The sequence below is a fragment of the Coregonus clupeaformis genome, unplaced genomic scaffold (genome assembly GCF_020615455.1).
Source record: "Coregonus clupeaformis isolate EN_2021a unplaced genomic scaffold, ASM2061545v1 scaf3838, whole genome shotgun sequence".
In the NCBI taxonomy this organism is placed as follows: Eukaryota; Metazoa; Chordata; class Actinopteri; order Salmoniformes; family Salmonidae; genus Coregonus; species Coregonus clupeaformis.
Genome location: NW_025537292.1, coordinates 11482 through 37724, shown reverse-complemented (window position 1 = coordinate 37724; position 26243 = coordinate 11482). Strand labels below are relative to the sequence as shown.

Below are 26243 nucleotides of genomic sequence, written 5' to 3'. Positions count from 1 at the left end.
TAATCCGTGGTTTGGCCAGTCTGGGTGCAACAGCGTGTCCTTTGACAATCCAAAACTTTTTGTATCCGCTCTTCCGTGGAAATATTATTATTTGACACAGAATCGGCTTGAAGGTCAGCAAGCCCATCTTGGCATCCTAGGTATTCTACTGTCCTTGAGACTGTAAACGTAAGGGTCCATCACCCACGTATAATCTTGTGATAAGTATTTGTCAACATCAGCAAAACAGGATTTAATTTCTCCCAAAGCATGTTCATGTGGTGATAACTGTGCGTAAAACTGCCCTAAAAACACACATCACCAGACTGCTTCATCAGAGTGGAAATTGTTGTAGCTCCCTTTTGACATTTTTCCAACTCTGTACTCCAGTTTCCGCAACAATGCGCAGGAGAGCGCCTTTGCAGACTGCGCGATGTTTGATTCAGGACCCTGCAGATCCGCTTGTTTGTCTCAGTTGTAGAGGAGGGCTGAATGTATCTGCTAGGTATGCCGCTTTGATCCAAAAACGCATCAGTCAGCTGTTCGCACAGTGGTCGAATTGTGATCTTGCAAGAATTCAACTTTTTCCCTGCAGTTCCATAAAATGCACAAAGCACTTGTCCACGTGACAACCAGCAGCACTTTCTGTGTGTTACATAGCAGTGTTTGATGCGCTTCATCCTCCACACAGCTGGGCAAACACTCTCTTGTTAGTAGGGGCGGTAGCCTTAATGAAGTTTACAACTTCAACACAACAGCTGCCAGGGTGTTACTGGGGTCTTACGAAAGTTTTTTTTGGCCAATGCTTGGCTGATGTAGCATGCAGTGGAAAATTGCACACCCCGGGGCTTTTTCCCTCAATCGGCTGTTAAATCCCTTTCCTCAACGACTCAGCAGCCCCATCAGTGCAGCATGCAACAATATTCTTGTAGGGCAGATTGTTGGATGAGAGATATGAGCCCATAGCTATAAAAAATATATTGGCCTGTTGTTGTTGTGGCTAGATTGGTAGACATAAGAATGCCTTGTTTCAAGTCATCAATTTACCGTTAAGATATTGTAAACTTAAACGATGGAGCACGGATTTGCTGGACACTGTTGTTGTTTCATCTCAACTGAATAGTAAAGGGAAACATTCCTAGGCTTCTCGTGCAGCTGGTTTTGACAACTATCCAGCCACTTGATCAATTCTGTCTTTGATAGTGTTGTCAGAGAGTGGAACGCTTGTCTACTTTATCCACCACCTGTGGGCCACACAGCCTCTCTACACTTTTCAGGCAGGCGGCCTTGATTAGCTGCTCTCCAATATTGTGCGGCTTTTTAGCCTTGGCAATATAATAGCGAACACTCAAATAATGCCTCCGTGGGCTCTGTGTAAATCACTGCCTGCTCTTTCAAATTGCTTTTCTTATGTCTGTGGATCTTTTTGATATTGCCAACTGCTTCTTCCCCTCTCAACAAAATCTGACTACCAATAGTTCGGTGTTTTGTTTCTGGTGTCGTTGCATTTTGCTTGGCTTGATGCTGTCATTAGCTAGCTTCTCGCCACAATGATACATTCTGGCCAATATCCTGTCCTGTCCTTCAATAAAACTGAAGTTAAGATAACTCTTGAGATATAGCCTTACTTTCTTTTTTGATATGTTTCTTAGACATGTTGTTTTATTCATAAAAATTAGTGATGTTCTGACTGGCAGGAAAACGAGCTGCTATCTGAAACTGATTGGTACTCTTGCAGGCTGCGAATGTGGGCGTGCGAGTCTTATCGATCCCACACCTTCCCTCCCCGCGGACCTCCCGATACCCCCAGAGGAGCCAAGGACTATTAGGCGGGTCATTGAGTCACAATTTTTTTTCAGGAAATTACCGTTACATTTCTCTGCCATTTTTATAATTTTCAGATACCGTAGTATGCTTGGTCTTCCTTTGGTAATGGAGAGTTGTAGTTATAAACTATTTTGAAAACGCTTAGCCCATGCTTCACGCCTGCTGGTCTTGTAGAGTGTCAACCATTTTAAGCCGTGGGCTTCCTGGTCCGGTGTGAATTTCACAAGGCTTTTTTATGCACTCAGGGTAAAGGGATGCGCTGCTCCATCATGTTTGTGCTTATCTGGGTGTGGCCACTGACTGAGAACAAATCAATATTGAAAACAACCATCATCTAGACTGCTAAAAATCACATTGTTATCTTCTACAAAAGTATTATTATACTTTCATAATTCGTTATTATACAACAATTAGATGCAATCCTCATAACTGGCAAGTTACACCCCAGAGAACAAAGTTAAGTGTTGTTCCACCGTTTTTAATGACATCACAACATAGTAAACGAATTGAGGCAGATTTCTTTTTTAAGTCGGCCACCTACCATTTCCCACATTCTTTAAGTAGGAATATTGTTTCATTATCCACTTTTTGGATGTGGAGTCTTTGCGAAGACTTCCTTTATCTCACGGGGAAAATTCCCTCTCCCAATACTGCATGGCACGGAAAATGAAAAGTTTCTGTAAAGGAATACTCATAAAACTAACCCCCAGGAAAGGGGGGTGTTCAAACCTTTGCCTAGCCGTCATCTTTGATCCTCAGCCCATGAGGGGAAGTCATGACATATGAGTTTTTTATTTCAATAAATTTGCTAAAATTTCTAAAAACATATTTTTGCTTTTGTCATTATGAGGTATTGTGTGTAGATTGGATGAGGGGAAATAAATATTTAATCAATTTTAGAATAAAGCTGTAACGTAACAAAATGTGGAAAAAAGTCAAGGGGTCTGAATACTTTCCGAATACACTGTACATAAGTATTCAGACACTTTACTCAGTACTTTGTTGAAGCACTTCGGCAGCAATTACAGCCTCAAGTCTTCTCGGGTATAATGCGACAAGCTTGGCACACCTGTATTTGGGGAGTTTCTACCATTATTTTCTGCAGATCCTCTAAGCTCTGTCAGGCTGGATGGGGAGCGCCATTGCACAGCTATTTTCAGGTCTCTCCAGAGATGTTGCGATTGGTTCAAGTCCGGCTCTGGCTGGGCCACTCAAGGACATTCAGAGACTCTGTCCTGAAGCCACTCCTGCGTTTGTCTTGGCTGTGTGCTAATAGGGTCGTTGTCCTGTTGGAAGGGGTGAACCTTCACCCCAGTCTGAGGTCCTGAGAACTCTGGAGCAGATTTTCGTGAATGATCTCTCTGTATTTTGCTCTGTTCATCTTTCCTTCGATCCTGGACTAGTCTCCCAGTCCCTGCCGCTGAAAAAACATCCCCACAGCATGATGCTGCCACCCACATGCGCCACCGTGAGGGGATGGTATTGGCCAGGTGATGAACGGTTCCTTGTTTCCTCCAGATGTGACACTTGGCATTCAGGCCAAAGAGTTCAATCTTATTTCATCAGACCAGAGAATTTGTTTTTTGGTCTGAGAGTCCTTAGTGTTTTTGGCAAACTCCAACTGGAAAGTATTTGTATTTATTAAAGATCCCCAATAGTTTCTGTCAAGGCAGTTATACACATTTTAAAAAACATTACAACACATTCACAGCAGATTTCACAACGCACCAAGTGTGTGCCCCAGCCCACTCCACTACCACAGATTACAACACAAAATCCAGTGTACGCGCGTGTATGCATGTGTCTGTGCTGTGTTTGTGTTGCTTCACCATATGCTGTACCATAAGGTGTATTTTTATCTGTTTTTTTTAATCAAATTTGACTGCTTTCATGAGTTATTTGATGTGGAATAGAGTTCCATGTAGTCATGGCTCAATGTAGTCTCCATATCTGTTAGGCCTTGGTGGTGTCTTGTCCCTTTTACTGAGGAGTGGCTTCCGGCTGGCCACTCTACCATAAAGGCCTGATTGGTGGAGTGCTGCATCTTTTTATTTAATCCATTTTAGAATAAGGCTGTAACGAAACAAAATGTGGAAAAAGTGAAGGGGTCTGAATACTTTTCCGAATGCACTTAATATAAAGTGTGCTCAGCAAATTTGATGATTGAGTTGGATACGGTGTGGGCCACGCAGTATGGGTGAACAGGGAGCAGGGAGGGTGAGCACACACCCCTGTGGGGCGACCGTGTTGAGGATCAGCGCAGCGGAGGTGTTGCTGCCCCACCTTCACCACTTGCGGTTGGCCTGTCAGGAGGTCCAGGACCCAGTTGCACAGGGAGGGATTCAGACCCAGGCCCTGGAGCTTAGGGGTGATGAGCTTGGAGGGCACTATGGTATTGAAGGCTGAGCGCTGTAGTCGATGAACAGTATATAAATATTTATCTTGTCCAGGTGGGGTAGGAAGGTGTGCAGTGCAATAGCAATTGTGTCATCTGTGGATCTGTTGGGGCGGTATGCAAATTGTAGTGGGTCTAAGTTGTCAGGTAAGGTGGAGGTGATATGGTCCTTAACTAGCCTCTCAAAGTACTTCATGATGTCATAAGTGAGTGCTACGTGGGCTTTTTAGTCATTTAGTTTTAAGGTTACCTTCACTTTCTTGGGTAACAGGAACAATGTTGGACATCTTGAAGTGCATGTGGGGACAACAGGACTGGGATATGGAGAGATTGAATACCGCTATGCCGGTAAACACTCCAGCCAGCTGGAGGACGCGGCTTTGGATGCCATCAGGGCCGGCAGCCGTAGCGAGGGTTAACACACCTAAGTGAAATTACATATTGTCATTCTTATTCAAGAGCATATTGTCTCAACACTAAAAACCTCAGATGATGTGAAATCCTTTTTACTAGTTTTTAGATAATTGACGCTAAAAGGTTTAAAATGGAATTTCTTTATTAAAATGAGTTTTTCTCTCCAATAAATAAGAAAATATTTTGACAACACTGTTCGTAAGTTTGAAATTATATCAAACTCAACTTATTTTCATTGCATGGATGTTCATGGTATGGTGGGTATGCAAAATAGGTCAACTTTGAGCACCTTTATCTCCTGATTGCTTTGGCATTCAGGTCCAAAAAGTCACTTTCTGACCACTTCTTCCAAGGGCAAACATGTACGGAAAGTTTTGTTTAAATCAAAACTGGATGCTGTCAAAAGTGATTGAATTCAAATGGATTTACCTGCAACTCCTTCACGTTCCAATACTCTTAAAGGCCCAGTGCAGTCAAAATGCAATTTTTCCAGTTTTTTTTATATCACATTGTACAACAGCTGATGAAACTAACACTGTAAAAGTGTGAAAACATTTGATCAGTGTTATTTCCTGATAGGTGCTGGTTGAAAATACATTCTACACATGACCTTTTAATCAGCAGCTTTGGTTAATAGACCAATAACAAAGAGTTATAAACCTTTCTGCCAATAACAGCTAGTTTTCAGTTTTCCTCTCCCCACTCACACCACTCCCAGACAGTCCTAGCAAAATTCTTGCTTGAGAAACCGTTTTTTACTAAAAAAATAAATAATCCATTTTGGGCCATTTTAATGGAACGCTATGAAATTGATATAAAAACTGCTGCATTGGGCCTTTAAATAACTTCTCTCCTCTCCCCTCCTTTCCTCTCCTCTACAACAACTGATGGAAAGAGCTGGATGGGTGCAATCCATAAGATTTCAGAGTGACACTATTAGAAATGTTATCAATAGAATCCTGAGGTGCATTGAAAAAGTTGCTGGTACTCACTTTAATTTGAGCTAGACAAGGTTTGCATTTTAGAGCCTGTATTCTATAAGAGTTGCCAGTACTCAAGCAGTAGAAAATTAGAGGAGCTAGTAGGTTCCCTGTACCGGTCAATCCCGGCCAGCTTCAACCACTAAATAGAAGGACCGCAGGGTTCAACTCACTTTAGAGCAACAGTAGCAGAGTAATATCTCTCTTTCAGAAATTCGGTGGAATCACCAGTGAGGTACGACATCTTACAGAATGCACCTCAGGAGTATTGAAACCCATTATATTCCAGTGTCAATCTAGGCAAGGTTTTGGCTGAAGTATAATAATAATAATAATAATAAAATAGCATAATATCAGACGCCTTTATCCAAAGCGACTTACAGTCATGTGTGCATACATTTTTACGTATGGGTGGTCCTAGGGATCGAACCCACTACCCGGCGACACCCGCCTACCAATTGAGCTACAGAGGACCACGAAAGAAGGCTAAATTCTTCACTATTGCCCCATCCTGGTCTGAACATTCAGCATTTGAGTGGCTAACTGTTCAAGGGAAGGATTTCTGACTCCTTATTCGAAGCACTCGACTCACATCTTCGAAGGTTCTGGCCTTGTGGTGTGATTGGTTCTTCTCCCCGTGGTGGGACTTGTTTGAATAGGAGAGTGCAGGTTGATGTTGAGGATGGAAGATTGGTGTCGGGCCCTGTCATAGAGCCCTCTGCAATGTCAATCTCCCCAGACCCCACCCTAAGATGTCATCATCTGACCAACTCGCTCTCTTGGGTGGGTTTTGTGTCCATTAGAGGCTCCGATAGGTGGCTATGTCTATGGGGCAGGACATGTCCAAGTCTGGCCCTGGAGGAAGGGGGATGGAGTCCCGCCTACAGCCTCGCTCTAATTGGTACCTTGGAAGCACCGTGACCGCATTTGCGCTTTGTGATTGGTCGACAGTCTGACATTCATCAAGGTTTATTGTTCTGCTTGAGAACTGTCAGTGACTTCTCTGCAGATTTTCCTGTGGTGTTTTGCTTGGATGTGTCCAGGCTGACTGGTGACTCTGGCTTTGGTGCCCATCTCTGTATCCCCCGCCACTGGGTAACCCCCCCACATGGCTTGGGACAGGGGGGCTCTGCCTCTCCTTGGCTACCTTGTCGTCCCTCTGCTCTACGGTCAAAATAATTGAGAATGTTATGGTATAATTGAAATGTAGCAGCATTAGTAACATTGATCTCAACACCCAGAACCAAATTGGCAACAATGAGAATGGTGTAGTCATCTGCTGTAATACGAATTAAGGTTATAGTACATAAGAGCCAGTGAAATAGATACTCTATAGAATGTATAAGAATTGGAATGTAATGTAAGATATTTAATAAATCTGCTATTTATACAGTTAGCCCCACAGAATTACATAGAATATTATCATTCACCTGTGGTAGACTGCACAGTGGAAGGTACTTCCTGCTTATTGGGGGTAGCATCCTGCTCAGTGGGGGGGTACTTCCTGCTCAGTGGGGGGTACTTCCTGCTCAGTGGGTTGTACTTCCTGCCCAGTGGGTGGTACTTCCTGTTCATTATGGTACTTCCTTCTCCTCAGAGCTTGTCACAGTGGATCTAGGCTGCAGAGTTTCATCAGATGATGGCATCTCTCCCTCCTATCACAAAAAGAAGCCAAATAATATTACTAGCACTTCTGATATAATAACATGTCCTAATGCCTGTACAGTGTTACAACAATTGTCACAAATATTTATACTAGATCACGTGTCAAGACAACTGTAATGACAAAAACATTATACTCCCAACCCAACCTGCACATAAAAAGCCAAGATCTTTACTGATAATGAATTTACAATACAACGAACTGGCATGCAATTAATAGATTATGTTGACAACCGAGGCGCCTCAGTGTTGTGTGTGTGACTGGGCACAGCATCCCCAATTTTTGGATACATAATACGGTATAAGGGACAGGGTAAATATATGGTGTAGTGTAAACTATATCAGAGTGGCTTCTCTTTAGCCTGGTCCCAGTTCGGTTTGTGCTGTGAGCACACCAATGCAGAAACTACACATAGGAGTTGACTATGCAGCTCAAACAGATCTGGGACCAGGCTACCTCTCTTCAGTCGAGTCCGAGCTTACATGGATCAGTGCAAAGGACATTCTTCCCATCCAGCGAGAAATAATGTTCAGAGAAATATTTAGTTAGGTTTTTTTTTGGATTTACACTAAACACTGTAGACAAGAAAGACAGGGACAGCATTGTGACTTTCTTTTTCCTTATTATTTTGAAGGTCCGGTCAGGCTTTCTGCGTGACTCAAAAGTGTTTTAAGTATGTTTTGTGGCATTAGTGGTTTTTTTACTCCCTAAAAAACCAGAATAATCTCAAAACATGCATGCAGTGGAGATTGCTCAGTATAAATAGCACAAAAAATAGTGTACCCATGGATATTTTAAGGGACATGGAGATCAACATGTCAACAGAAACTTTAAATTAAAATAGTTGTAGAACAGTATATTACAGTAAAGTATAGTATTAGTGAAGTAAAGTAAAGCAGTGGAAACATACTTCCAGAGAATCCCAGCGCCACATTGTAAGTCAGGGCCTCCAGAAAGCAGAAGGAAAAGAGAGAAGAAGAAACCCAGTACAGTGGGAGAGATGGAACATTAATCAAATCACTCATAGTTTGACAATAGTGACTGGGTGCCAATACTATGGCCAGTGACCACATACAGGATCAAAAGCTATCAGTATGAATCACCAGTTAATAGTGCCTAATACCACCCAATAATACCATATTTATATTAGCCATGCCACTTCAAACAGCATTTATGAATGTATACAGCAGGGGTATTCAAAGCGAGCCTGGGGGTCCGGAGTACTGCTGGTTTTCTGACCTGATAATTAATTGCATCCACCTGAAAATCAGCCATGGAACTGGCTTCGAGATCCACATTTATATTTGCATGGTATACATACAGGCTAGTAAGTTACCATGATGCAATATGTACCACGATATGAATTCTAAAAATAACAAAAAAATAAACAGTGTGTGGCAGAGACCTGGGAGGCTCCATATTCCCGACACCTCTAGAGTCTCTGTTTCTTCTCGAGCTCCCCTACTCGGCTCCAAGAATGTTTACAGAGGAAGACAAGAGGCTGTTTTCAATGAGGTGATATGTTCACAACATTGCAGGTATAAATGCACCAAGTGAGTACATGGTATAGGGGCTACTTACAGAGTAACTAGAGGAACTTGGTCATGAGAGTTAGAAAAACAGAAGAAATTCAGATGAAGAAGAAAGGAATTTAAACATTTCTACAGAGTAGAAGAGCTCCCCTACTTGTTGGTTTGGCGCTGGTGCTGAATGACTAGGTTCTTCTGATGGATGGTTTTTAGTAGGGCTGTGGCCAGGGACTTGAGGTCTGAGATGGACTGAGACGCGACGGGAGACTGCATCGTGGTCCCAGAAAGCAATAATTCCTGCACTGAACACACACACAAATCCCATTAAGATAGGTAAAATGTTCTGTGTTTATGTTTGCCTAGACAGATGTTTATGGGGGGTTTTCTTATTTTCTTAAGTTTAGAGTCTCCATCTTGGGTAGCTTTGCCTTTTGATGCGTATTACTTAATGGAAGTAAATGCATGGTGCAAGAGCATGTGAGCTGGATAGGGAGGGATGTTGGCATTTTGATTATACAGTGTATTCATTATCTAAAATGAATGTGCAGAGAACTGACACAATGTTCAGAGACATCTACCCCACCATCAGCACTGGCTTTAGAGGAAAATTAGGAACACTTTACTTGACGCCCAGCGTCATAACACGATGACACGGTCATAACCATGTCATAATGTGCCATAACGCGACATAGCTTGTCATAACATTCATAACACTGTCGCGACCCATATATTTACACCTGTTGTGACATATATTGGCAGTTATTTTATGGCTGTTATGACACCTACACACATCAAAACCCACATTTATTCAAATGTGTTTTTTTTCCCTGCCAAGAAGTTACCTTTTGTTTGAAAGTTTGTTTCTTAAGTCCTTTGCTATTGTTGTAACTAATTTTTATACAGTCATTTTTTACCCATAACATTTTAAAATAACTTTAGAAAATACAATTTATGACACTGTCATAAAGCATTATTACCATCCTGTGTCACTTTACTTGGACTAAGAATATACACTTTAAGAATAGAAGCATTATGACATCATAATCATATAAGCCAGATAGGCCTTTTATGTCAGTCATCAGTCAAAATGAGGGTGTCTTGTCCTTCTCCTGAAACCTACTCCTGCATTCATCCCAGTCATCAGCAACAGAGATTTGGGGTAGGTGCATGTCTGACATAAATGTGTGTGCAATTACAATGATAATTTAATATGGTACATTTCGAAAATGTACTATAACATAAACATACTGTTGACAAGCAGACGATGGTGTAATGGAATGTTTTGCCTTGTGTGGTAGGTTTTGTGGGTTTTGACACTTTATGTAGGTGTCATAACCAGCCACAAAATAACGCAATATGTCACAAAAGGTCTAAATATATGTGTCATGACAGTGCTATGACGATAATATGACAGATTATGACCGATGTCATAACGTGTTATGATTCTGGGTGTCAAGTAAAGTGTTACCGAAAAATGTTATACAGGCAATAGAAACGCAGCTGTTTATCCACGTCCTAAATATCTTTTTACATTTCTATGTATTGGAATACATAGAAATGTAAAGTGATATTTGGGACGTGCAGACAACAGAACAATATTTTAGTCAGTTTATTTATTTTTCTCCAAGGTTGGTATGATGGAAAAGATTGTAAGTTGACGTATATAACATCTTGAATACAACACATTGATTCAAATCCACTAGATATATCTGAAGAGCTATAGCGAGTGATTATGTGCAAGAAATCTGAAAAAGGGATAGTTCACTGAAAAACTATCTTAGAAGTTATTATCTTTGGTGACCTAAATTATGAATGGGAAATGCAGGCTTCAGACAATCTAAAAGACATGTGAATGATCTAAACCTAACACAGCTGGTGACAGCCCATACGGCCCAACCCTAAAGATCCTTAAAAAAGTCAACTCTGATTGATTCTAACGAATACACCAGAGAAATATGTTTCTACTGGTGTCTTCGCCTAAGATATTAGTGACCATTGCCCAATTGTTTAGCAGAGATGTGAAAATACAAAGATCTAAGCCTCGGGTCATCACAAAGAGGAACTTTTAAAAAAGTTCAGTGAACAGGCTTTTTACATGATCTTTATTTTAGTGACCTTGATTGTATTTGAACTATCCCTGAACCTGATTTTAGCTTTCAGCCTTTTTGGCCGATGTCTTCAACACTATTGTGGATAATCATGGGCCCCCTCCAGAAAACTAAGGGTTAAAAGGTAGGTCGAATGCCTGGTACACTACGGAATTATCAGAAGTTATTCATTAAAACACTGATGCTTGGGTCAAGGCCAGGAACACAGGCTTAGGCCCCGACTGGCCTCTTACGTAAATAAAAATGCCATCATTGATGCGTTTAACACCCTAGAGAGTCGATTGACGCTCTAAGTAACATACAAAAAATCCTCAGCAAAATCGGTCGTTTAAGATAGAGATATGTTTTTTTTGCATTGGAAAACTGATGTCGCACTTCCACATTCTGCGTGAAAGGTGGCAGAGCTAGAGTGTTATTTGTCAGACCATGAGACATCCCGAAAAAATCGGCCTTTATGAAAACATCTGTAGCCTTCGAACAGTTTGACCACAACCGATGATCGCCCCATGGACAGGGGAGAATCAAGCAACACGACACAAGTTTCACGGGACCGCCGAAGGTAACCGCCACTGGTTTTAAAAACATTCATGGAAGTAAGAAGGTACTTTTGTGCCCTCCCAAAAAGGGGTTAAATGTGTAAAAATAAAGAATAAAAAAAATAAAGAATAATAATAATAAAAAATAATATTTTTTCCAGATTAGGAATTAAACTTGTTCTTTTTTGACAGTCTTTTTTTGCCATTTAGGAATGTGTTTCTCTGGGCTATTGTAGTAAAGGCCAAATTCAATATTTTATCAAATAACTTTTTTATATTTTATTTTGATACCTAAAGGGGTCCTAAAATTCAAAATCAAATAGCTAAAGATCCATAGTATGACCACCTTAAAACAATGCCATATGTCAGCTTAGAACTCTGTTCGCAACATTCACGCCAGCAAACCGCTCACCCACACGATGCCATCTGCCAGGGTCGGTTGAAACCGGATTCATCCGTGAAGAGCACACTTCTCCAGTGGCCAGTCGCCATCGAAGGGGAGCATTTGCCCACTGAAGCCGGTTACGATGCAAGCAAACCGCAGTCAGGTCAAGATCCTGATGAATACGACGTAGCACGCAGATGAGCTTCCTTGAGACGCTCTGGACAGTTTGTGCAGAAATGATTTGGTTGTGCAAACCCAGACTTGTCTACAATTGTTTTTCTGAGGTCTTGGCTGATTTCTTTTGACTTTCCCATGATGTCGAGCAAAGAGGCACTGAGTTTGAAGGTAGGCCTTGAAATACATCCACAGGTACACCCCAACTGACTCAAATGATGTCAATTAGCCTATCAGAAGCTTCTAAAGCCATGACATCATTTTCTGGAATTTTCCAAGCTGTTTAAAAAGCACACTCAACTTAGTGTATGTAAACTTCGGACCTACTGGGTGAAATAATCTGTCTGTAAACAATTGTTGGAAAAAATTACTGGCCATGCACAAAGTAGATGTCCTAACCGACCTAGCCAAAACTATAGTTTGTTAACAAAGAAATTTGTGTAGTGGTTGAAAAACTAGTTTTAATGACTCCAACCTAAGGGTATGTAACCTCCGACTTTAACTGTATGTATGGGTGTACAGTACCAGTCAAAAAGTTTGGACACACATACTCATTCAAGGGTTTTTTCTTTATTTTTACTATTTTCTACATTGTAGAATAATAGTGAAGATATCAAAAACTATGAAATAACACATATGGAATCACGGAGTAACCCAAAAAAGTGTTAAATAAATGAAAATATATTTTAGATTTTAGATTCTTCAAAGTGTCACCTTTGCCTTGACAGCTTTGCACACTCTTGGCATTCTCTCAACCAGTCACCTGGAATGCATTTCAATTAACAGATGACCTTGGAGGCCAGGTTATCTGATGCAGCACTCCATCACTCTCTTTCTTGGTCAAATAGCCCTTACACATCCCGGAGGTGTGTTGGGTCATTGTCCTGTTGAAAAAAAAATGATAGTCCCACTAAGCGCAAACCAGATGGGATGGGATGGCATATCGCTGCAGAATGCTGTGGTAGCCATGCTGGTTAGTGTGCCTTGAATTTTAAATAAATCACAGACAGTGTCACCAGCAAGGTGTGTCCAAATGTTTGACTGGTACTGGGTATATATATATATATGTATGTATGTATTATGTATGTATGTATATTTTGTTATAAAAATGTGTTTTCCAATTCTAGAAGTTTGTACGATTTCAAGATAGAGCATTTTCAGTACAGAGTAAAAACTGTGATGATGATGATGATGTCATTTTGCATCATGGACTAATAACAAAAGACGAACAGAAAGAAGAGGAGTGGGGGGAACGGTTTGTGCAGTACCTTGTTTGGCAGAGAGCACCCCGGTGAGTGACTGCTGTTAACTTTGCCATCGCCTTGGAGTTCTTCCTGCTCTCAGAGCACTCTGAAAACCAGCACAAATACCAGTTGATATTCATATGATATATTGTACCCCCCTGTTCACAAACATGATTTGTCACTAACCATATGTGTAGTAGTAGAGGGTTGTGAACCATACAAACGGGGGGAAAAAAACATACAGAATATCACCAAACCCATAGATACAGTTTGTCAAATATGGTTTGAGATCTACAACTGTTATGGGTGCGATCTTGGCAACAAAAATGTCACAAAATATTACATTTTAATTGACATTAGAACATGAGCCCAGAAACCCAGTTACCAGCTGACTAAATAAGGCCTTGAGTAGTTATGATACTTGTGATCATCTCTAAGGATAGTTCTGTTCTATAGTATTATTAGTACTATTCAGACAACATTTTCGGCTTGTTTATATGTTGCTTACAATACCTTGTACTTCATGACATTCGCTTTGGAGCATGGTGACCTCCTCCCGCAGTTGTTTGAACCGCCCGGTAAATATTGAAAGAAAACATCAGTTTATTTAAAAACTATTCCAAAACAATAAATGCCCAAAGTCATACATTGTGTAGCAAGTTGTTCAACAACATCCTTATTGCATTCAATAAGACATTACATTACAGATATTACAGATATTACATACATTATATGATTTATATTATGTTCTCCTACACACAAACACACCTGTTCTCCATGCAGAGTGCATCTACGTCTAGGATCTGACACTGTGTCCCCCGGGATGTGGTTCACCTCGTGGTTCAGCCGCTGGGCCTTTTCCTGGAACACGTTACGCTCCGCCCTCACATCCTGCAGCCCGTCCGTCAGAGATTTCACACTGTGCTCCAGCTCCTCATTCTAGGACAAAACAGAAAAATGCCTTAAAGCCACAATATGTAAGATTTCAAACATTGTAAGGCATTTCAAACATTGTAAGATATACCTACAGTGGGGGGGAAAAAAAGTATTTAGTCAGCCACCACTTGTGCAAGTTCTCCACTTAAAAAGATGAGAGGTGTACTTTTCTATCATAGGTACACGCCAACTATGACAGACAAATGAGAAAAAAATTCCAGAAAATTATATTGTAGGATTTTATGAATTTATTTGCAAATTATGGTGGAAGATAAGTATTTGGTCAATAACAAAAGTTTCTCAATACTTTGTTATATACTTTGTTGGCAATGACACAGTCAAACGCTCTGTAAGTTTCACAAGGTTTTCACACACTGTTGCTGTATTTTGGCCCATTCTCCATGCAGATCTCCCTAGAGCAGTGATGTTTTGGGGTCTGTCGCTGGGCAATACGGACTTTCAACTCCCTCCAAAGATTTTCTATGGGGTTGAGATCTGGAGACTGGCCAGGCCACTCCAGGACCTTGAAATGCTTCTACGAGCCACCCTCGCTGCCCGGGCAGTGTGTTTGGGATCGCTGTTATGCTGAAAGACCCAGCCACGTTTCTCTTCAATGCCCTTGCTGATGGAAGGAGGTTTTCACCAAAATCTCACGAATACATGGCCCCATTCATTCTTTCCTTTACACGGATCAGTGGCGCCCTGGTCCGTTGCAGAAAAAACAGCCCCAAAGAATGATGTTTCCACCCCCCATGCTTCACAGTAGGTATGGTGTTCTTTGGATGCAACTCAGCATTCTTTGTCCTCCAAACACGACAAGTTGAGTTTTTACCAAAAAAGTTCTATTTTGGCTTCATCTGACCATATGACATTCTCCCAACCTCTTCTGGACTCATCCAAATGCACTCTAGCAAACTTCAGACGGGCCTGGACATGTACTGGCTTAAGTAGGGGGACACGCCGGCACTGCAGGATTTGAGTCCATGCGGCGTAGTGTTTACTGATGGTAGGCTTTGTTACTTTGGTCCCAGCTCTCTGCAGGTCATTCACTAGGTCCCCCCGGTGGTTCTGGGGTTTTTGCTCACCGCTCTTGTGATCATTTTGACCCACGGGGTGAGATCTTGTGTGGAGCCCCCAGATCGAGGGAGATTATCAGTGGTCTTGTATGTCTTCCATTTCCTAATAATTGCTCCCACAGTTGATTTCTTCAAACCAAGCTGCTTACCTATTGCAGATTCAGTCTTCCCAGCCTGGTGCAGGTCTACCATTTTGTTTCTGGTGTCCTTTGACAGCTCTTTGGTCTTGGCTATAGTGGAGTTTGGAGTGTGACTGTTTGAGGTTGTGGACAGGTGTCTTTTATACTGATAACAAGTTCAAACAGGTGCCATTAATACAGGTGACGGTGGAGGACAGAGGAGCCTCTTAAAGAAGAAGTTACAGGTCTGTGAGAGCCAGAAATCTTGCTTGTTTGTAGGTGACCAAATACTTATTTTCCACCATCATTTGCAAATAAATTCAGAAAATCCACAGTGTGATTTTCGGATTTTCTTTTCTCAATTTGTCTGTCATAGCTGACGTGGTACCTATGATGAAAAATTACAGGCCTCTTTCATCTTTTTAAGTGGGAGAACTTGCACAATTGGTGGCTGACTAAATACTTTTTTTTCCCCACTGTATAAATATTACAGATTGTGGCTGTGGAAAACCTCCAACACTGCCTTACGTAATGAGTGGGCAACATAGGCTGAACTATGGATGGTTGGGAATATAGCATTCTGACAACTGGTCTCTTATCGCCTATATGACAATATCAAAACCATCTGTACAATTTCATTCTGCCATTGGTGTGGTTTCCAACATCACCCAAGGTGCGTTACTCACACTTGTTTGCCTTCTTTTTTTTAACCCACCACCACACCGTCTTTGTAGGACAACTTATTCTACAACTTTGATGTTTAAAAAAAAGGAGAATTCAGTTTTGTTCAGTATTTAAAAAATGTATTTAAGACAGTAAAATGGAGAGACAGATGAGGGTGGAGACAGTTCAGAAGTGCCAGACCGGGGAATTGAACATTGGTCTCTATATTGACATGTGGTCAAATGGCATTTGTCCCATTACCACTCAACCAATTGTAGCAGAGGTGAATCGGACTTTCACGATGAGGTAGCCCTGCCCTAGAATTTACTCTTGGTCTAATGGTAAAGAAGTTGGTTTCCTGAGCGGGAGACCGGGGTTCGGATCCCAACAGTTACACAAATTATGGCACAACCTTTCCATTCCTCACCTGCTCTCGTGCCGTCTCCAATTGCTGGACAAGGTCCTCCCGCTCATAGGCCGGGAAGTGTCTCGCCCCCACCTCTTCATCCCCCAACCTCTGTCTGGCTATGGTCATCCGCAGGAGCTGTGGGAGGGTAGGGGAAGACAAAGTCAATTCCATTTCAATTTGGAATGCAACCGACAGTAACTGCACTGTTTGATTTCAAATGTGCGTAAACCATTGCTGCCCTGTCAGGAAGTAAACTGAAATTCAAATTTTCCTAATTTATTTTAAATGATGACAATTGGAATTTCAGTTTACTTCCTGAATTGACTGAATTGAAATGGAATTGACCCCATCCCTGAAGGATAACATACCTTGTTATCCCCCTGGGCCTCAGCCAGTCGTTGATTCAGCTCCTTCACCTCTTCAGACAGCTGCTTACTCCTTTCTCTGGAGTCTCTCAACAGCTGGGCCAAATTCAACTGATCAAGGGAATGACATAGGACAGGGTGACATGACATAGGACATGTACATGATAGTATTCTTTCACATCAACACAGAAAATTTGAGATCAGAATTTTAACACCCACATCAAAATAGTGTTGATAAATGTACACTTTATTAGAACTGATGCTGTTAAAGTGAGGGAAAAAATAATTTGATCCCCTGCTGATTTTGTACGTTTGCCCACTGACAAAGAAATGATCAGTCTATAATTTTAATGGTAGGTTTATTTGAACAGTGAGAGACAGAATAACAACAACAAAATCCAGAAAATGCGATGTCAAAAATGTTATAAATTGATTTGCATTTTAATGAGGGAAATAAGTATTTGCCCCCTCTCAAATCAGAAAGATTTCTGGTTTTCAGGTGTCTTATAAGAACGAGGCTGAGATTAGAGCACACTCTTAAAGGGAATGCTCCTAATCTCAGCTTGTTACCTGTATAAAAGACACCTGTCCAGAGAAGCAATCAATCAATCAGATTCCAAACTCTTCACCATGGCCAAGACCAAAGAGCTCTCCAAGGATGTCAGGCACAAGATTGTAGACCCCACACAAGGCTGGAATGGGCTACAAGACCATCGCCAAGCAGCTTGGTGAGAAGGTGACAACAGTTGGTGCGATTATTCGCAAATGGAAGAAACACAAAAGAACTGTCAATCTCCTCGGCCTGGGGCCCATGCAAGATCTCACCTTGTGGAGTTGCAATGATCATGAGAACGGTGAGGAATCAGCCCAGAACTACACGGGAGGATCTTGTCAATGATCTCAAGGCAGCTGGGACCATAGTCACCAAGAAAACAATTGGTAACACACTACACCGTGAAGGACTGAAATCCTGCAGCCCCGCAAGGTCCCCCTGCTCAAGAAAGCACATATACAGGCCCGCCTGAAGTTTGCCAATGAACATCTGAATGATTCAGAGGAGAACTGGGTGAAAGTGTTGTGGTCAGATGAGACCAAAATCGAGCTCTTTGGCATCAACTCAACTCGCCGTGTTTGGAGGAGGAGGAACGCTGCCTATGACCCCAAGAACACCATCCCCACCGGCAAACATGGAGGTGGAAACATTATGCTTTGGGGGTGTTTTTCTGCTAAGGGGACAGGACAACTTCACCGCATCAAAGGGACATGTACTGTCAAACTTGGGTGAGAACCACCTTCCTCAGCCAGGGCATTGAAAATGGGTTGTGGATGGGCATTCCAGCATGACAATGACCCAAAACACACGGCCAAGGCAACAAAGGAGTGGCTCAAGAAGAAGCACATTAAGGTCCTGGAGTGGCCTAGCCAGTCTCCAGACCTTAATCCCATAGAAAATCTGTGGAGGGAGCTGAATGTTCGAAGGCCAAACGCCAGCCTCGAAACCTTAATGACTTGGAGAAGATCTGCAAAGAGGAGTGGAACAAAATCCCTCCTGAGATGTGTGCAAACCCGGTGGCCAACTACAAGAAACATCTGACCTCTGTGATTGCCAACAAGGGTTTTTGCCACCAAGTACTAAGTCATGTTTTGCAGAGGGGTCAAATACTTATTTCCTCATTAAAATGCTAATCAATTTATAACATTTTTGACATGTGTTTTTCTGGATTTTTTTGTTGTTATTCTGTCTCTCACTGTTCAAATAAACCTACCATTAAAATTATAGACTGATTATGTCTTTGTCAGTGGGCAAAAGTACTAAATCAGCAGGGGATCAAATACTTTTTTCCCTCACTGTAAATGTTCTCAGTCTTAGGGAATTAACACCTGTGGTCTTAAAGTAACTATTTTTGGGGTGTTTTAACACTGTGTAAAGCCTTATTTGCATATTTATTTCTCAGGGTGCCTTTCGAGTGAATTGTAGAGGTACCTGTAGCACCCATGACGGTGTTTGCTAGTGACAGAGACATGACTGTTGCATTCGATGGTTTTCAGTCCTGTAGCCTTCACCAAGTTAGTGCCTAAATTCATATTTATAATAAAAATCCAATTATTTATGAGAATACATTACTTTTTTTGGACAATACCATACTTCGACAGCCTAGTTTTACCCTAACACAGTGGTCTGAAACTCCTGGTTTGCAGGCCACATCGGCAAGTAATATTCTGCTGGCTTGCAAAGTGTTATATAATTCCTATTGGAATCCAGTTAAGATATACAACAGTTGGAACTTTTAATCACCCGCATCTGCAGATAGAATGCCTGCCAAGGTAGGGAGATTGATAAATGAGACTACCTAAACCATGTAAACTGGAACAACCACTTAAAAATTGGATTAGGTTAGAAAAATGTATGTTATTTATATTTGTGTAGTAGAAGATCAATTAATTAATTCAGTAACATATATATTAAAACAAACTATTCTAAAAAGCAACCTGCAACAAAGCATGCTGGGAAATATGATGGGGCCCATCCCATGTCTTTTTCACTCAGAGTTAACAGAAATTAACTCAACACAGTCGAGTAACAACACCACCTGGTGTTGATTCCACTGTGATTCAAATAACACTTCATTTATTCACCGCAGGTGGCGCCAATTTCAATCCCACTGTTGTTAACCCCACTAGAATCAACATTCAGATATAACAATGACAACACTTTTTACCTCATCACAGAGATTTAAACATCCGCAAATTTGCTGTGTAGTCTCCCATGCTATTACATCCTTGACATTGGGAAGTTGCTGGCCAGGGGTCTTATGTCAGTACAGTACAGTCATAACACAAACTGTTACTTCGGTCATCCAATTTGACATGTTTAATAATTTACAGTCTACCCATTTAGACTGCCACGCTACTACAATAAATAAGAAAATTGATATTGACTTACTTGATTTCGTTTTTCAGGTGGTAGACTGGAGTCTCCATCCTAGAATGTAGAAAAAAATAGATAGTGAGGACTGATCACTTAGCTGAAGTCAAGGTAAAATTGTATGATTGGTATGACTTTGGTTAATAAATTATGAAATGTAAAGTACTATACAAGTGCATTCGGAAAGTATTCAGATTAAATCATTGTTTTCCCTCAATCTACACACAATACCCCATAATGGCAAAGCGAAAACTGTTTTTTAGAAATTTTTGGAAATGTATAAAAAAAAAAACTGAAATACCTTTTGTACATAAGTATTCAGACCCTTTGCTATAAGACTAAACATTTTGCTCAGGTGCATCCTGTTTCCATTGATCATCCTTGAGATGTTTCTACAACTTGATTGGAGTCCACCTGCGGTAAATTCAATTGATTGGACATGATTTGGAAAGGCACACACCTGTCTATATAAGGTCCCACAGACAGAGCAAAAACCAAGCCATGAGGTTGAAAGGAATTGTCCGTAGAGCTCCGAGACAGGATTGTGTCATGGCACAGATCTGGGGAAGGGTACCAAAAAATATCTGTAGCATTGAAGGTCCCCAAGAACACAGTGGCCTCAATCATTCTTAAATGGAAGTAGTTTGGAACCACCAAGACTTTCCAAAGAGCTGGCCGCCCGCCAAACTGGAGCAATTGAGGGGGAAGGGCCTTAGTCAGGGAGGTGACAAGAACCCGATGGTCCAGAGTTCCTCTGTGGAGATGGGAGAACCTTCCAGAAGGACAACCATCTCTGAAGCACTCCACCAATCAGGCCTTTATGGTAGTGTGGCCAGACGGAAGCCACTCCCAGTAAAAGGCACACGACAGCCCGCTTGGAGTTTGCCCAAAGGCACCAAAGGACTCTCAGACCATGAGAAACAAGATTCTCTGGCCTGATGAAACCAAGATTGAACTCTTTGGCCTGAATGCCAGGTGTCACGCCTGGAGGAAACCAGGGCACCGCTCATCACCTGGCAAATACCATCCCTATGGTGAAGCATGGTGCTGGCAGCATCATTATGATTTTCAGCGGTAGGGACTGGGAGACCAGTCAGGATCAAGGGAAAGATGAACGGAGCAAAGCACAGAGAGATCCCTGGTGAAAACCTGCTCCAGAGCGCCAGACCTCAGACTGGGGCGAAGGTTCACAGTCCAACAGGACAACGACCCCAAGCACACAGCCAAGACAACGCAGGAGTGGCTTCGGGACAAGTCTCTGAATGTCCTTGAGCGGCCCAGCCAGAGCCCGGAATTGAACCCGATCGAACATCTCTGGAGAGACCTGAAAATAGCTGGCAGCGACGCCCCCCATCCAACCTGACAGAGCTTGAGAGGAACTGCAGAGAAGAATGGGAGAAACTCCCCAAATACAGGCGTGCCAAGCTTGTAAGGGCCCATACCCAAGAAGACTCGAGGCTGTAATCGCTGCCAAGGGTGCTTCAACAAAGTACTGAGTAAAGGTTCTGAATACTTATGTAAATGTCATTTCAGTTGTTGTTTTTTGTAATAAAAAAAACAGTTTTTGCTTTGTCATTATGGGGTATTTTGTGTAGATTGATGAGGAGAAAAAACTATTTAATCAATTTTAGAATAAGGCTCTAACGTAACAAAATGTGGAAAAAGTCAAGGGGTCTGAATACTTTCCGAATGCACTGTATCTTTATGGTCAGAAATGAGGAGTATAAATGTTGGGACCTTGTGCACAAAACATTATAACATCAGACAGATATTTTAAGTGTGAATAGGCAGCTCAAATCAACTCATTCTTCAGTCAATTGAAACTGCAGTGTAATAAATAACTTGACATTTCCCTAACTTATTATAATATCCACTCATAGAAGAAAAATATCAGTGTCTACTAGTTCTTCCATACTTTTAGCCCAGAGAGGCCTCTGCACGTAGCTGCTGCCAAATATAATTTGTCTGCTTAAATAGTTTAATGTAAAACATCAGATTTCTCCATCTCCAGTTTGCCAACGACACAACGGTGGTAGGCCTGATCACCGACGACGATGAGACAGCCTACAGGGAGGAGGTCAGAAATCTGGCAGGGTTGTGCCAGGACAACAACCTCTCCCTCAAAGTCAGCAAGACAAAGAAGCTGATTGTGGACTACTGGAAACGGAGGGCCGAGCACAACCCATCCACATCGACAGGGTTGTAGTTCCGCAGCTGCACCATTGAGAGCATCTTGACTGGCTGCATCACCGCTTGGTATGGCAACTGCTTGGCATCCGACCGCAAATGCTACAGAGGGTAGTGCGTATGTCCCAGTACATCACTTGGGCCAAGCTCCCTGCCGCCCAGGACCTTTATACCAGGCGGTTCAGAGGAAGGCCCTAAAAACTGTCAAAGACTCCAGCCACCCAAGTCATAGACTGTTCTCTCTACTACCGCACGGCAAGCAGTACTGATGCACCGAGTATGAACCAACAGAACCCTGAACAGCTTCTACCCCAAGTCATAAGACTGCTAAATAGCTAGTTAAATAGTTAACCATTAGCTACCCGGACTATCAGCATTAACCCTTTTTGCACTAACTCTTGCCTCATCACATACACTGCTGTTAATGTTTATTATTATCCTGTTGACTAGTCACTTTATCCCTACCTATAGTACATATCTACCCCAATTACCTCGCACCCCCTGCACACGACTCGGGCACTGTTACCCTGTGTATATAGCCAAGTTATCAAAACACTCATTGTGTATTTATTCCTTGTGTTATTATTTTTCTATGATTTCTCTTTTTCCTCTCTGCATTGTTGGGAAGGGCCCGTAAGTAAGCATTTCACAGTCTACACCTGTTGTTTACTTAAGCATGTGACAAATCAAACTTGATTTGATCGTCATATTTTTGTGGTACAGGAAGTGTCACTTTGCGTGTCACTTTGGCGCCAACTTTTGATTGAATGAGGCCTTTAATGTCCCTCTTGTGTAGTAATACAGTGTGTGTGATTGACAGTAGTAAGGTATTGTAGCAGTGTGAGGAGCAGTTGTGGGAGTAGTAGTGTGAAGTAGTGGCTCCACGCTGAAGTTTCCCCTAGGTACAGATCTAGGATCAGCTTCCCCTCCCTAATCCTGAAAATGCAAAACTGACACAAAATCACCCTACTCCGAGGGTGTAGACTCACCATGAGTTCCCTGTACTTCTTCTTGAGTCCCTGGTGGCGTCTCGGAGCTGGTTGGCCACCAGCTGGTACTGGTCTCTCTCCTGTTGACAGGTATCCAGCTCCTTGGACAGAATCAGGAGGGCCTCCTTCTTGCTCTCCAACTTGCGCTTACACACCAGGAACTGTACACATGACATGAACACACATTGTCATCTTGTGCAAGCAGATCAGACATACTGTAAAAAAGGCAACTTGCCTGCATGATGAGATCACTGTGTGGGACATATTAAACATCTATAAGCAGGACATACAGGTAACTGCCAAAATAATGGAAACACCAACATAAAGTGTCTTAACAGGGCGTTAGGCCCACCACGAGTCACCAGAACAGCTTCAATGCGCCTTAGCATAGATTCTACAAGTGTCTGGAACTCTATTGGAGGGATGTGACAATTCTTCCACGATAAATTCCATAATTTGGTGTTTTGTTGATGGTAAATGCTATCTCAGGCGCTGGTCCAGAATCTCCCATAAGTGCTCAATTTGGTTGAGATCTGGTGCCGAGACACATGCACACACACACTTTAAACCCCTATGCTCCTTTGAGACCCTCTTTCAAAGTCACTGAGATATTTTATTCTAGTAGGGCTGACCCCATTTAGTCGACTGGTCGATAGGCTGTTGATCGACCAATATTTTTTTAGTTGAGCAGTGGCAAATATATAAAAAAGAAATGCATGACACACGAGACACCTGTCTGATTCATGCCTGTCTAAGTGGACTAATCCATTGCGGAGGCCGCGGGGATGGCACACCAGTATCACCACTAGTACATTTACCGTTAATTCACATAATTTCTAATCTACAATGTTTGTTTGGTTACGGTAATTTCTGTTAATGCATTCAATATATTATTATTATTACAGTATTATTACCGTTGTCATTGTAGGAGTGGACACGTTTGCAGAGCGCAACCTAGGCTACAAAAAAGTTTAGGTTTATTTCATTCCATTTACAAGTTGTCAATATATTCATTGTCTTTTGTTTGGAGCGCTCCTGTCAATCTTGAGTAAGGACATGCACCTGATTATGCATAGAAGTAGGCCTAGGCTACCTGGCCTGCACGCAAATGTAGGCCTATAAATGTGTCCATTTCGGGAACAGGTTTTATTCTTGTTAGGCTATATTGATCTCTGGCTCCCTCTTTAGTAATTTGTGTGTCTTCATCTTTAATCGCAGAGCTTAAAGCATCAGACAAACTCAGTAGCCTACATATGTTGATTTTATTCAAACATAGGGAGTGTCTATACATGGAAAAATACACGTTTAAAAATGTCTACCAATTAATTGGTCAAAAGAACAGATCGACCAATATTTTTTTTGGGTCGGGACAGCGCTAAACCCCGGTAGCCAAAATAATGGGCACTTTTCTACATGACCCTAAGCATGATGGGATGTTAATTGCTTAATTAACTCAGGAACCACACCTGTCGAAGCACCAGCTTTCAATATCCTATTTTTTTCCCCCTGCTTTAAATATACTTGTATCCTTCATTTACCAAGTGCTTCCTTTATTTTTGGCAGTTACCTATACATCAGACATTACATCTACATAGCGTTGCATTACACACCTAATGAATACATGACCAAAATAAAGATTGGAATAGGTTATATAATGCTTTATATAGCTGTCACATTCCTGTTCTGTGCCTGTGTGCTTTTTGACTGACTAACCTATGACTAGCCTTACCCTAATTGTTACCAAATGCTTCTGTAAATAAGCTTAGAATGTACTGTAGGCTAACGGTACAACACCGTGTGAATACATTTGTCTGGATTTTCTCAAATGTACTTCCTAATGCTCACAATGGTATCTGGGATAGCATAGCCTAGGCCCACAAGGAAGACCATGTCCCTAGCAGGAAAACATGTAATGGACTTTATTGAAAACATTGAGGAGATGATTAGAAGTGCAGTACTAGACTCCTTCCTCCCTCCTAACCAACGAGGACGACTTTATAATCGCATTAAAACCACCGTTAATCCATTTCCATTTAAAATGAACATGCGTCAGAATTTTGTATCTCATTCCATGTTCAAGCTGTCATATTTATCAAAAGAAACGACGCGGAGGTATTCTGTCTAGGAAATAAATACCCTGTACACATCATTTCTAGTTTGTTGTAGGCTAGCATGTTGAATTTGAAATATGCAACGGCGTTGTAGATTAAATAGGCTACCCGACAAAAACATTAACATTTAGGCTATAGGAAGTGTTTCAAAAACGAAATACTGTAGCCACATTTATTTCAAACAACGTGATAAAGATACTGACAGCTGTGAGAATATGCATTGGGGTTAGGATTTTAGTTTGACATGGAAGAGGCAGTGGCATTATTTGCACAGTGCAGGATGATACAATGTTGGATTGAATCAACTCACCTCGCTGACCAAACCCTGCCAATCACTTTCGCTTCTTCTTGAGGAATTCATCTCGTTTGTTTTCCGACAGCCTTTCAATGTTATCGTTTATCAAGTTGACGGGACAGTCAGTATCAGGAGGGAAGCATCACAGTATTTATTCTGCATAGGAAGACATTAGGCTATTTCAGTCCACCTCACTTCCGTCTGTCTGTCAGTTGCGTGCGTGCGAAACGTCAGCAGTTTTGAGCGGCTATCAAGATCATTAATAAGAATATGACTGACCTTTCATTGTGATCTGTGTCTCTTTGTTATGCAAATATGCCTACGTGGAAAGTCAATTGTAATGCATTTTTATACGAAATATTGTGTTTTCCTTTTGCCTCAATGCACTGCAATGTCGGTCTTAAACACAGGGTGGTGCACTTTATCACACTTATCTTCGGTTGAACGCATAGGCTTATAGGCTATAGCCTACAGAATCAGGTAACGCTCATAGCCTTTGTTAATGTAATCAAAGAATATTGACAATGTGTTGTTGTTTTATAAACAAATAAATATAACAGCATAGGCCTACTTGCCCTCCCCTTACAAAATTGATTGACAACTAATCAAGGAATGGAAGTGGTTTGGAAATTTCCCCACACATTACATTTTCTCTCATTGTCACAACACTGGTTAATACATGTAGCGATGTACTGATGTCCTCTATTCTTGCAAGCCAGAGATAAATCTGGCACAAAGGCCCAGTGCTGACAAGGCTACACATCATAACTTTGCCTTCTTGGGCACTTTATCATTGCAACACAGACAAATTCCCAGCGTCTGTAAGTGCAAGGTATGCTGTACAGAATAATGGGTACAAAAACAACAGTGCAGTATATTTCCTGTCAGATGCTTTAATTCTATTGCATTTTAAATCCACAAATTTTAAATAAT

The 26243-nt window shown here is 41.6% G+C and overlaps 1 pseudogene; it reads right to left on the bottom strand.

Annotated features, from left to right (window-relative positions):
* Nucleotides 1-7614: 7614 nt before the first annotated feature.
* Nucleotides 7615-25413, bottom strand: LOC123490401 (annotated as a pseudogene).
* Between the last annotated feature and the right edge of the window lie 830 nt (nucleotides 25414-26243).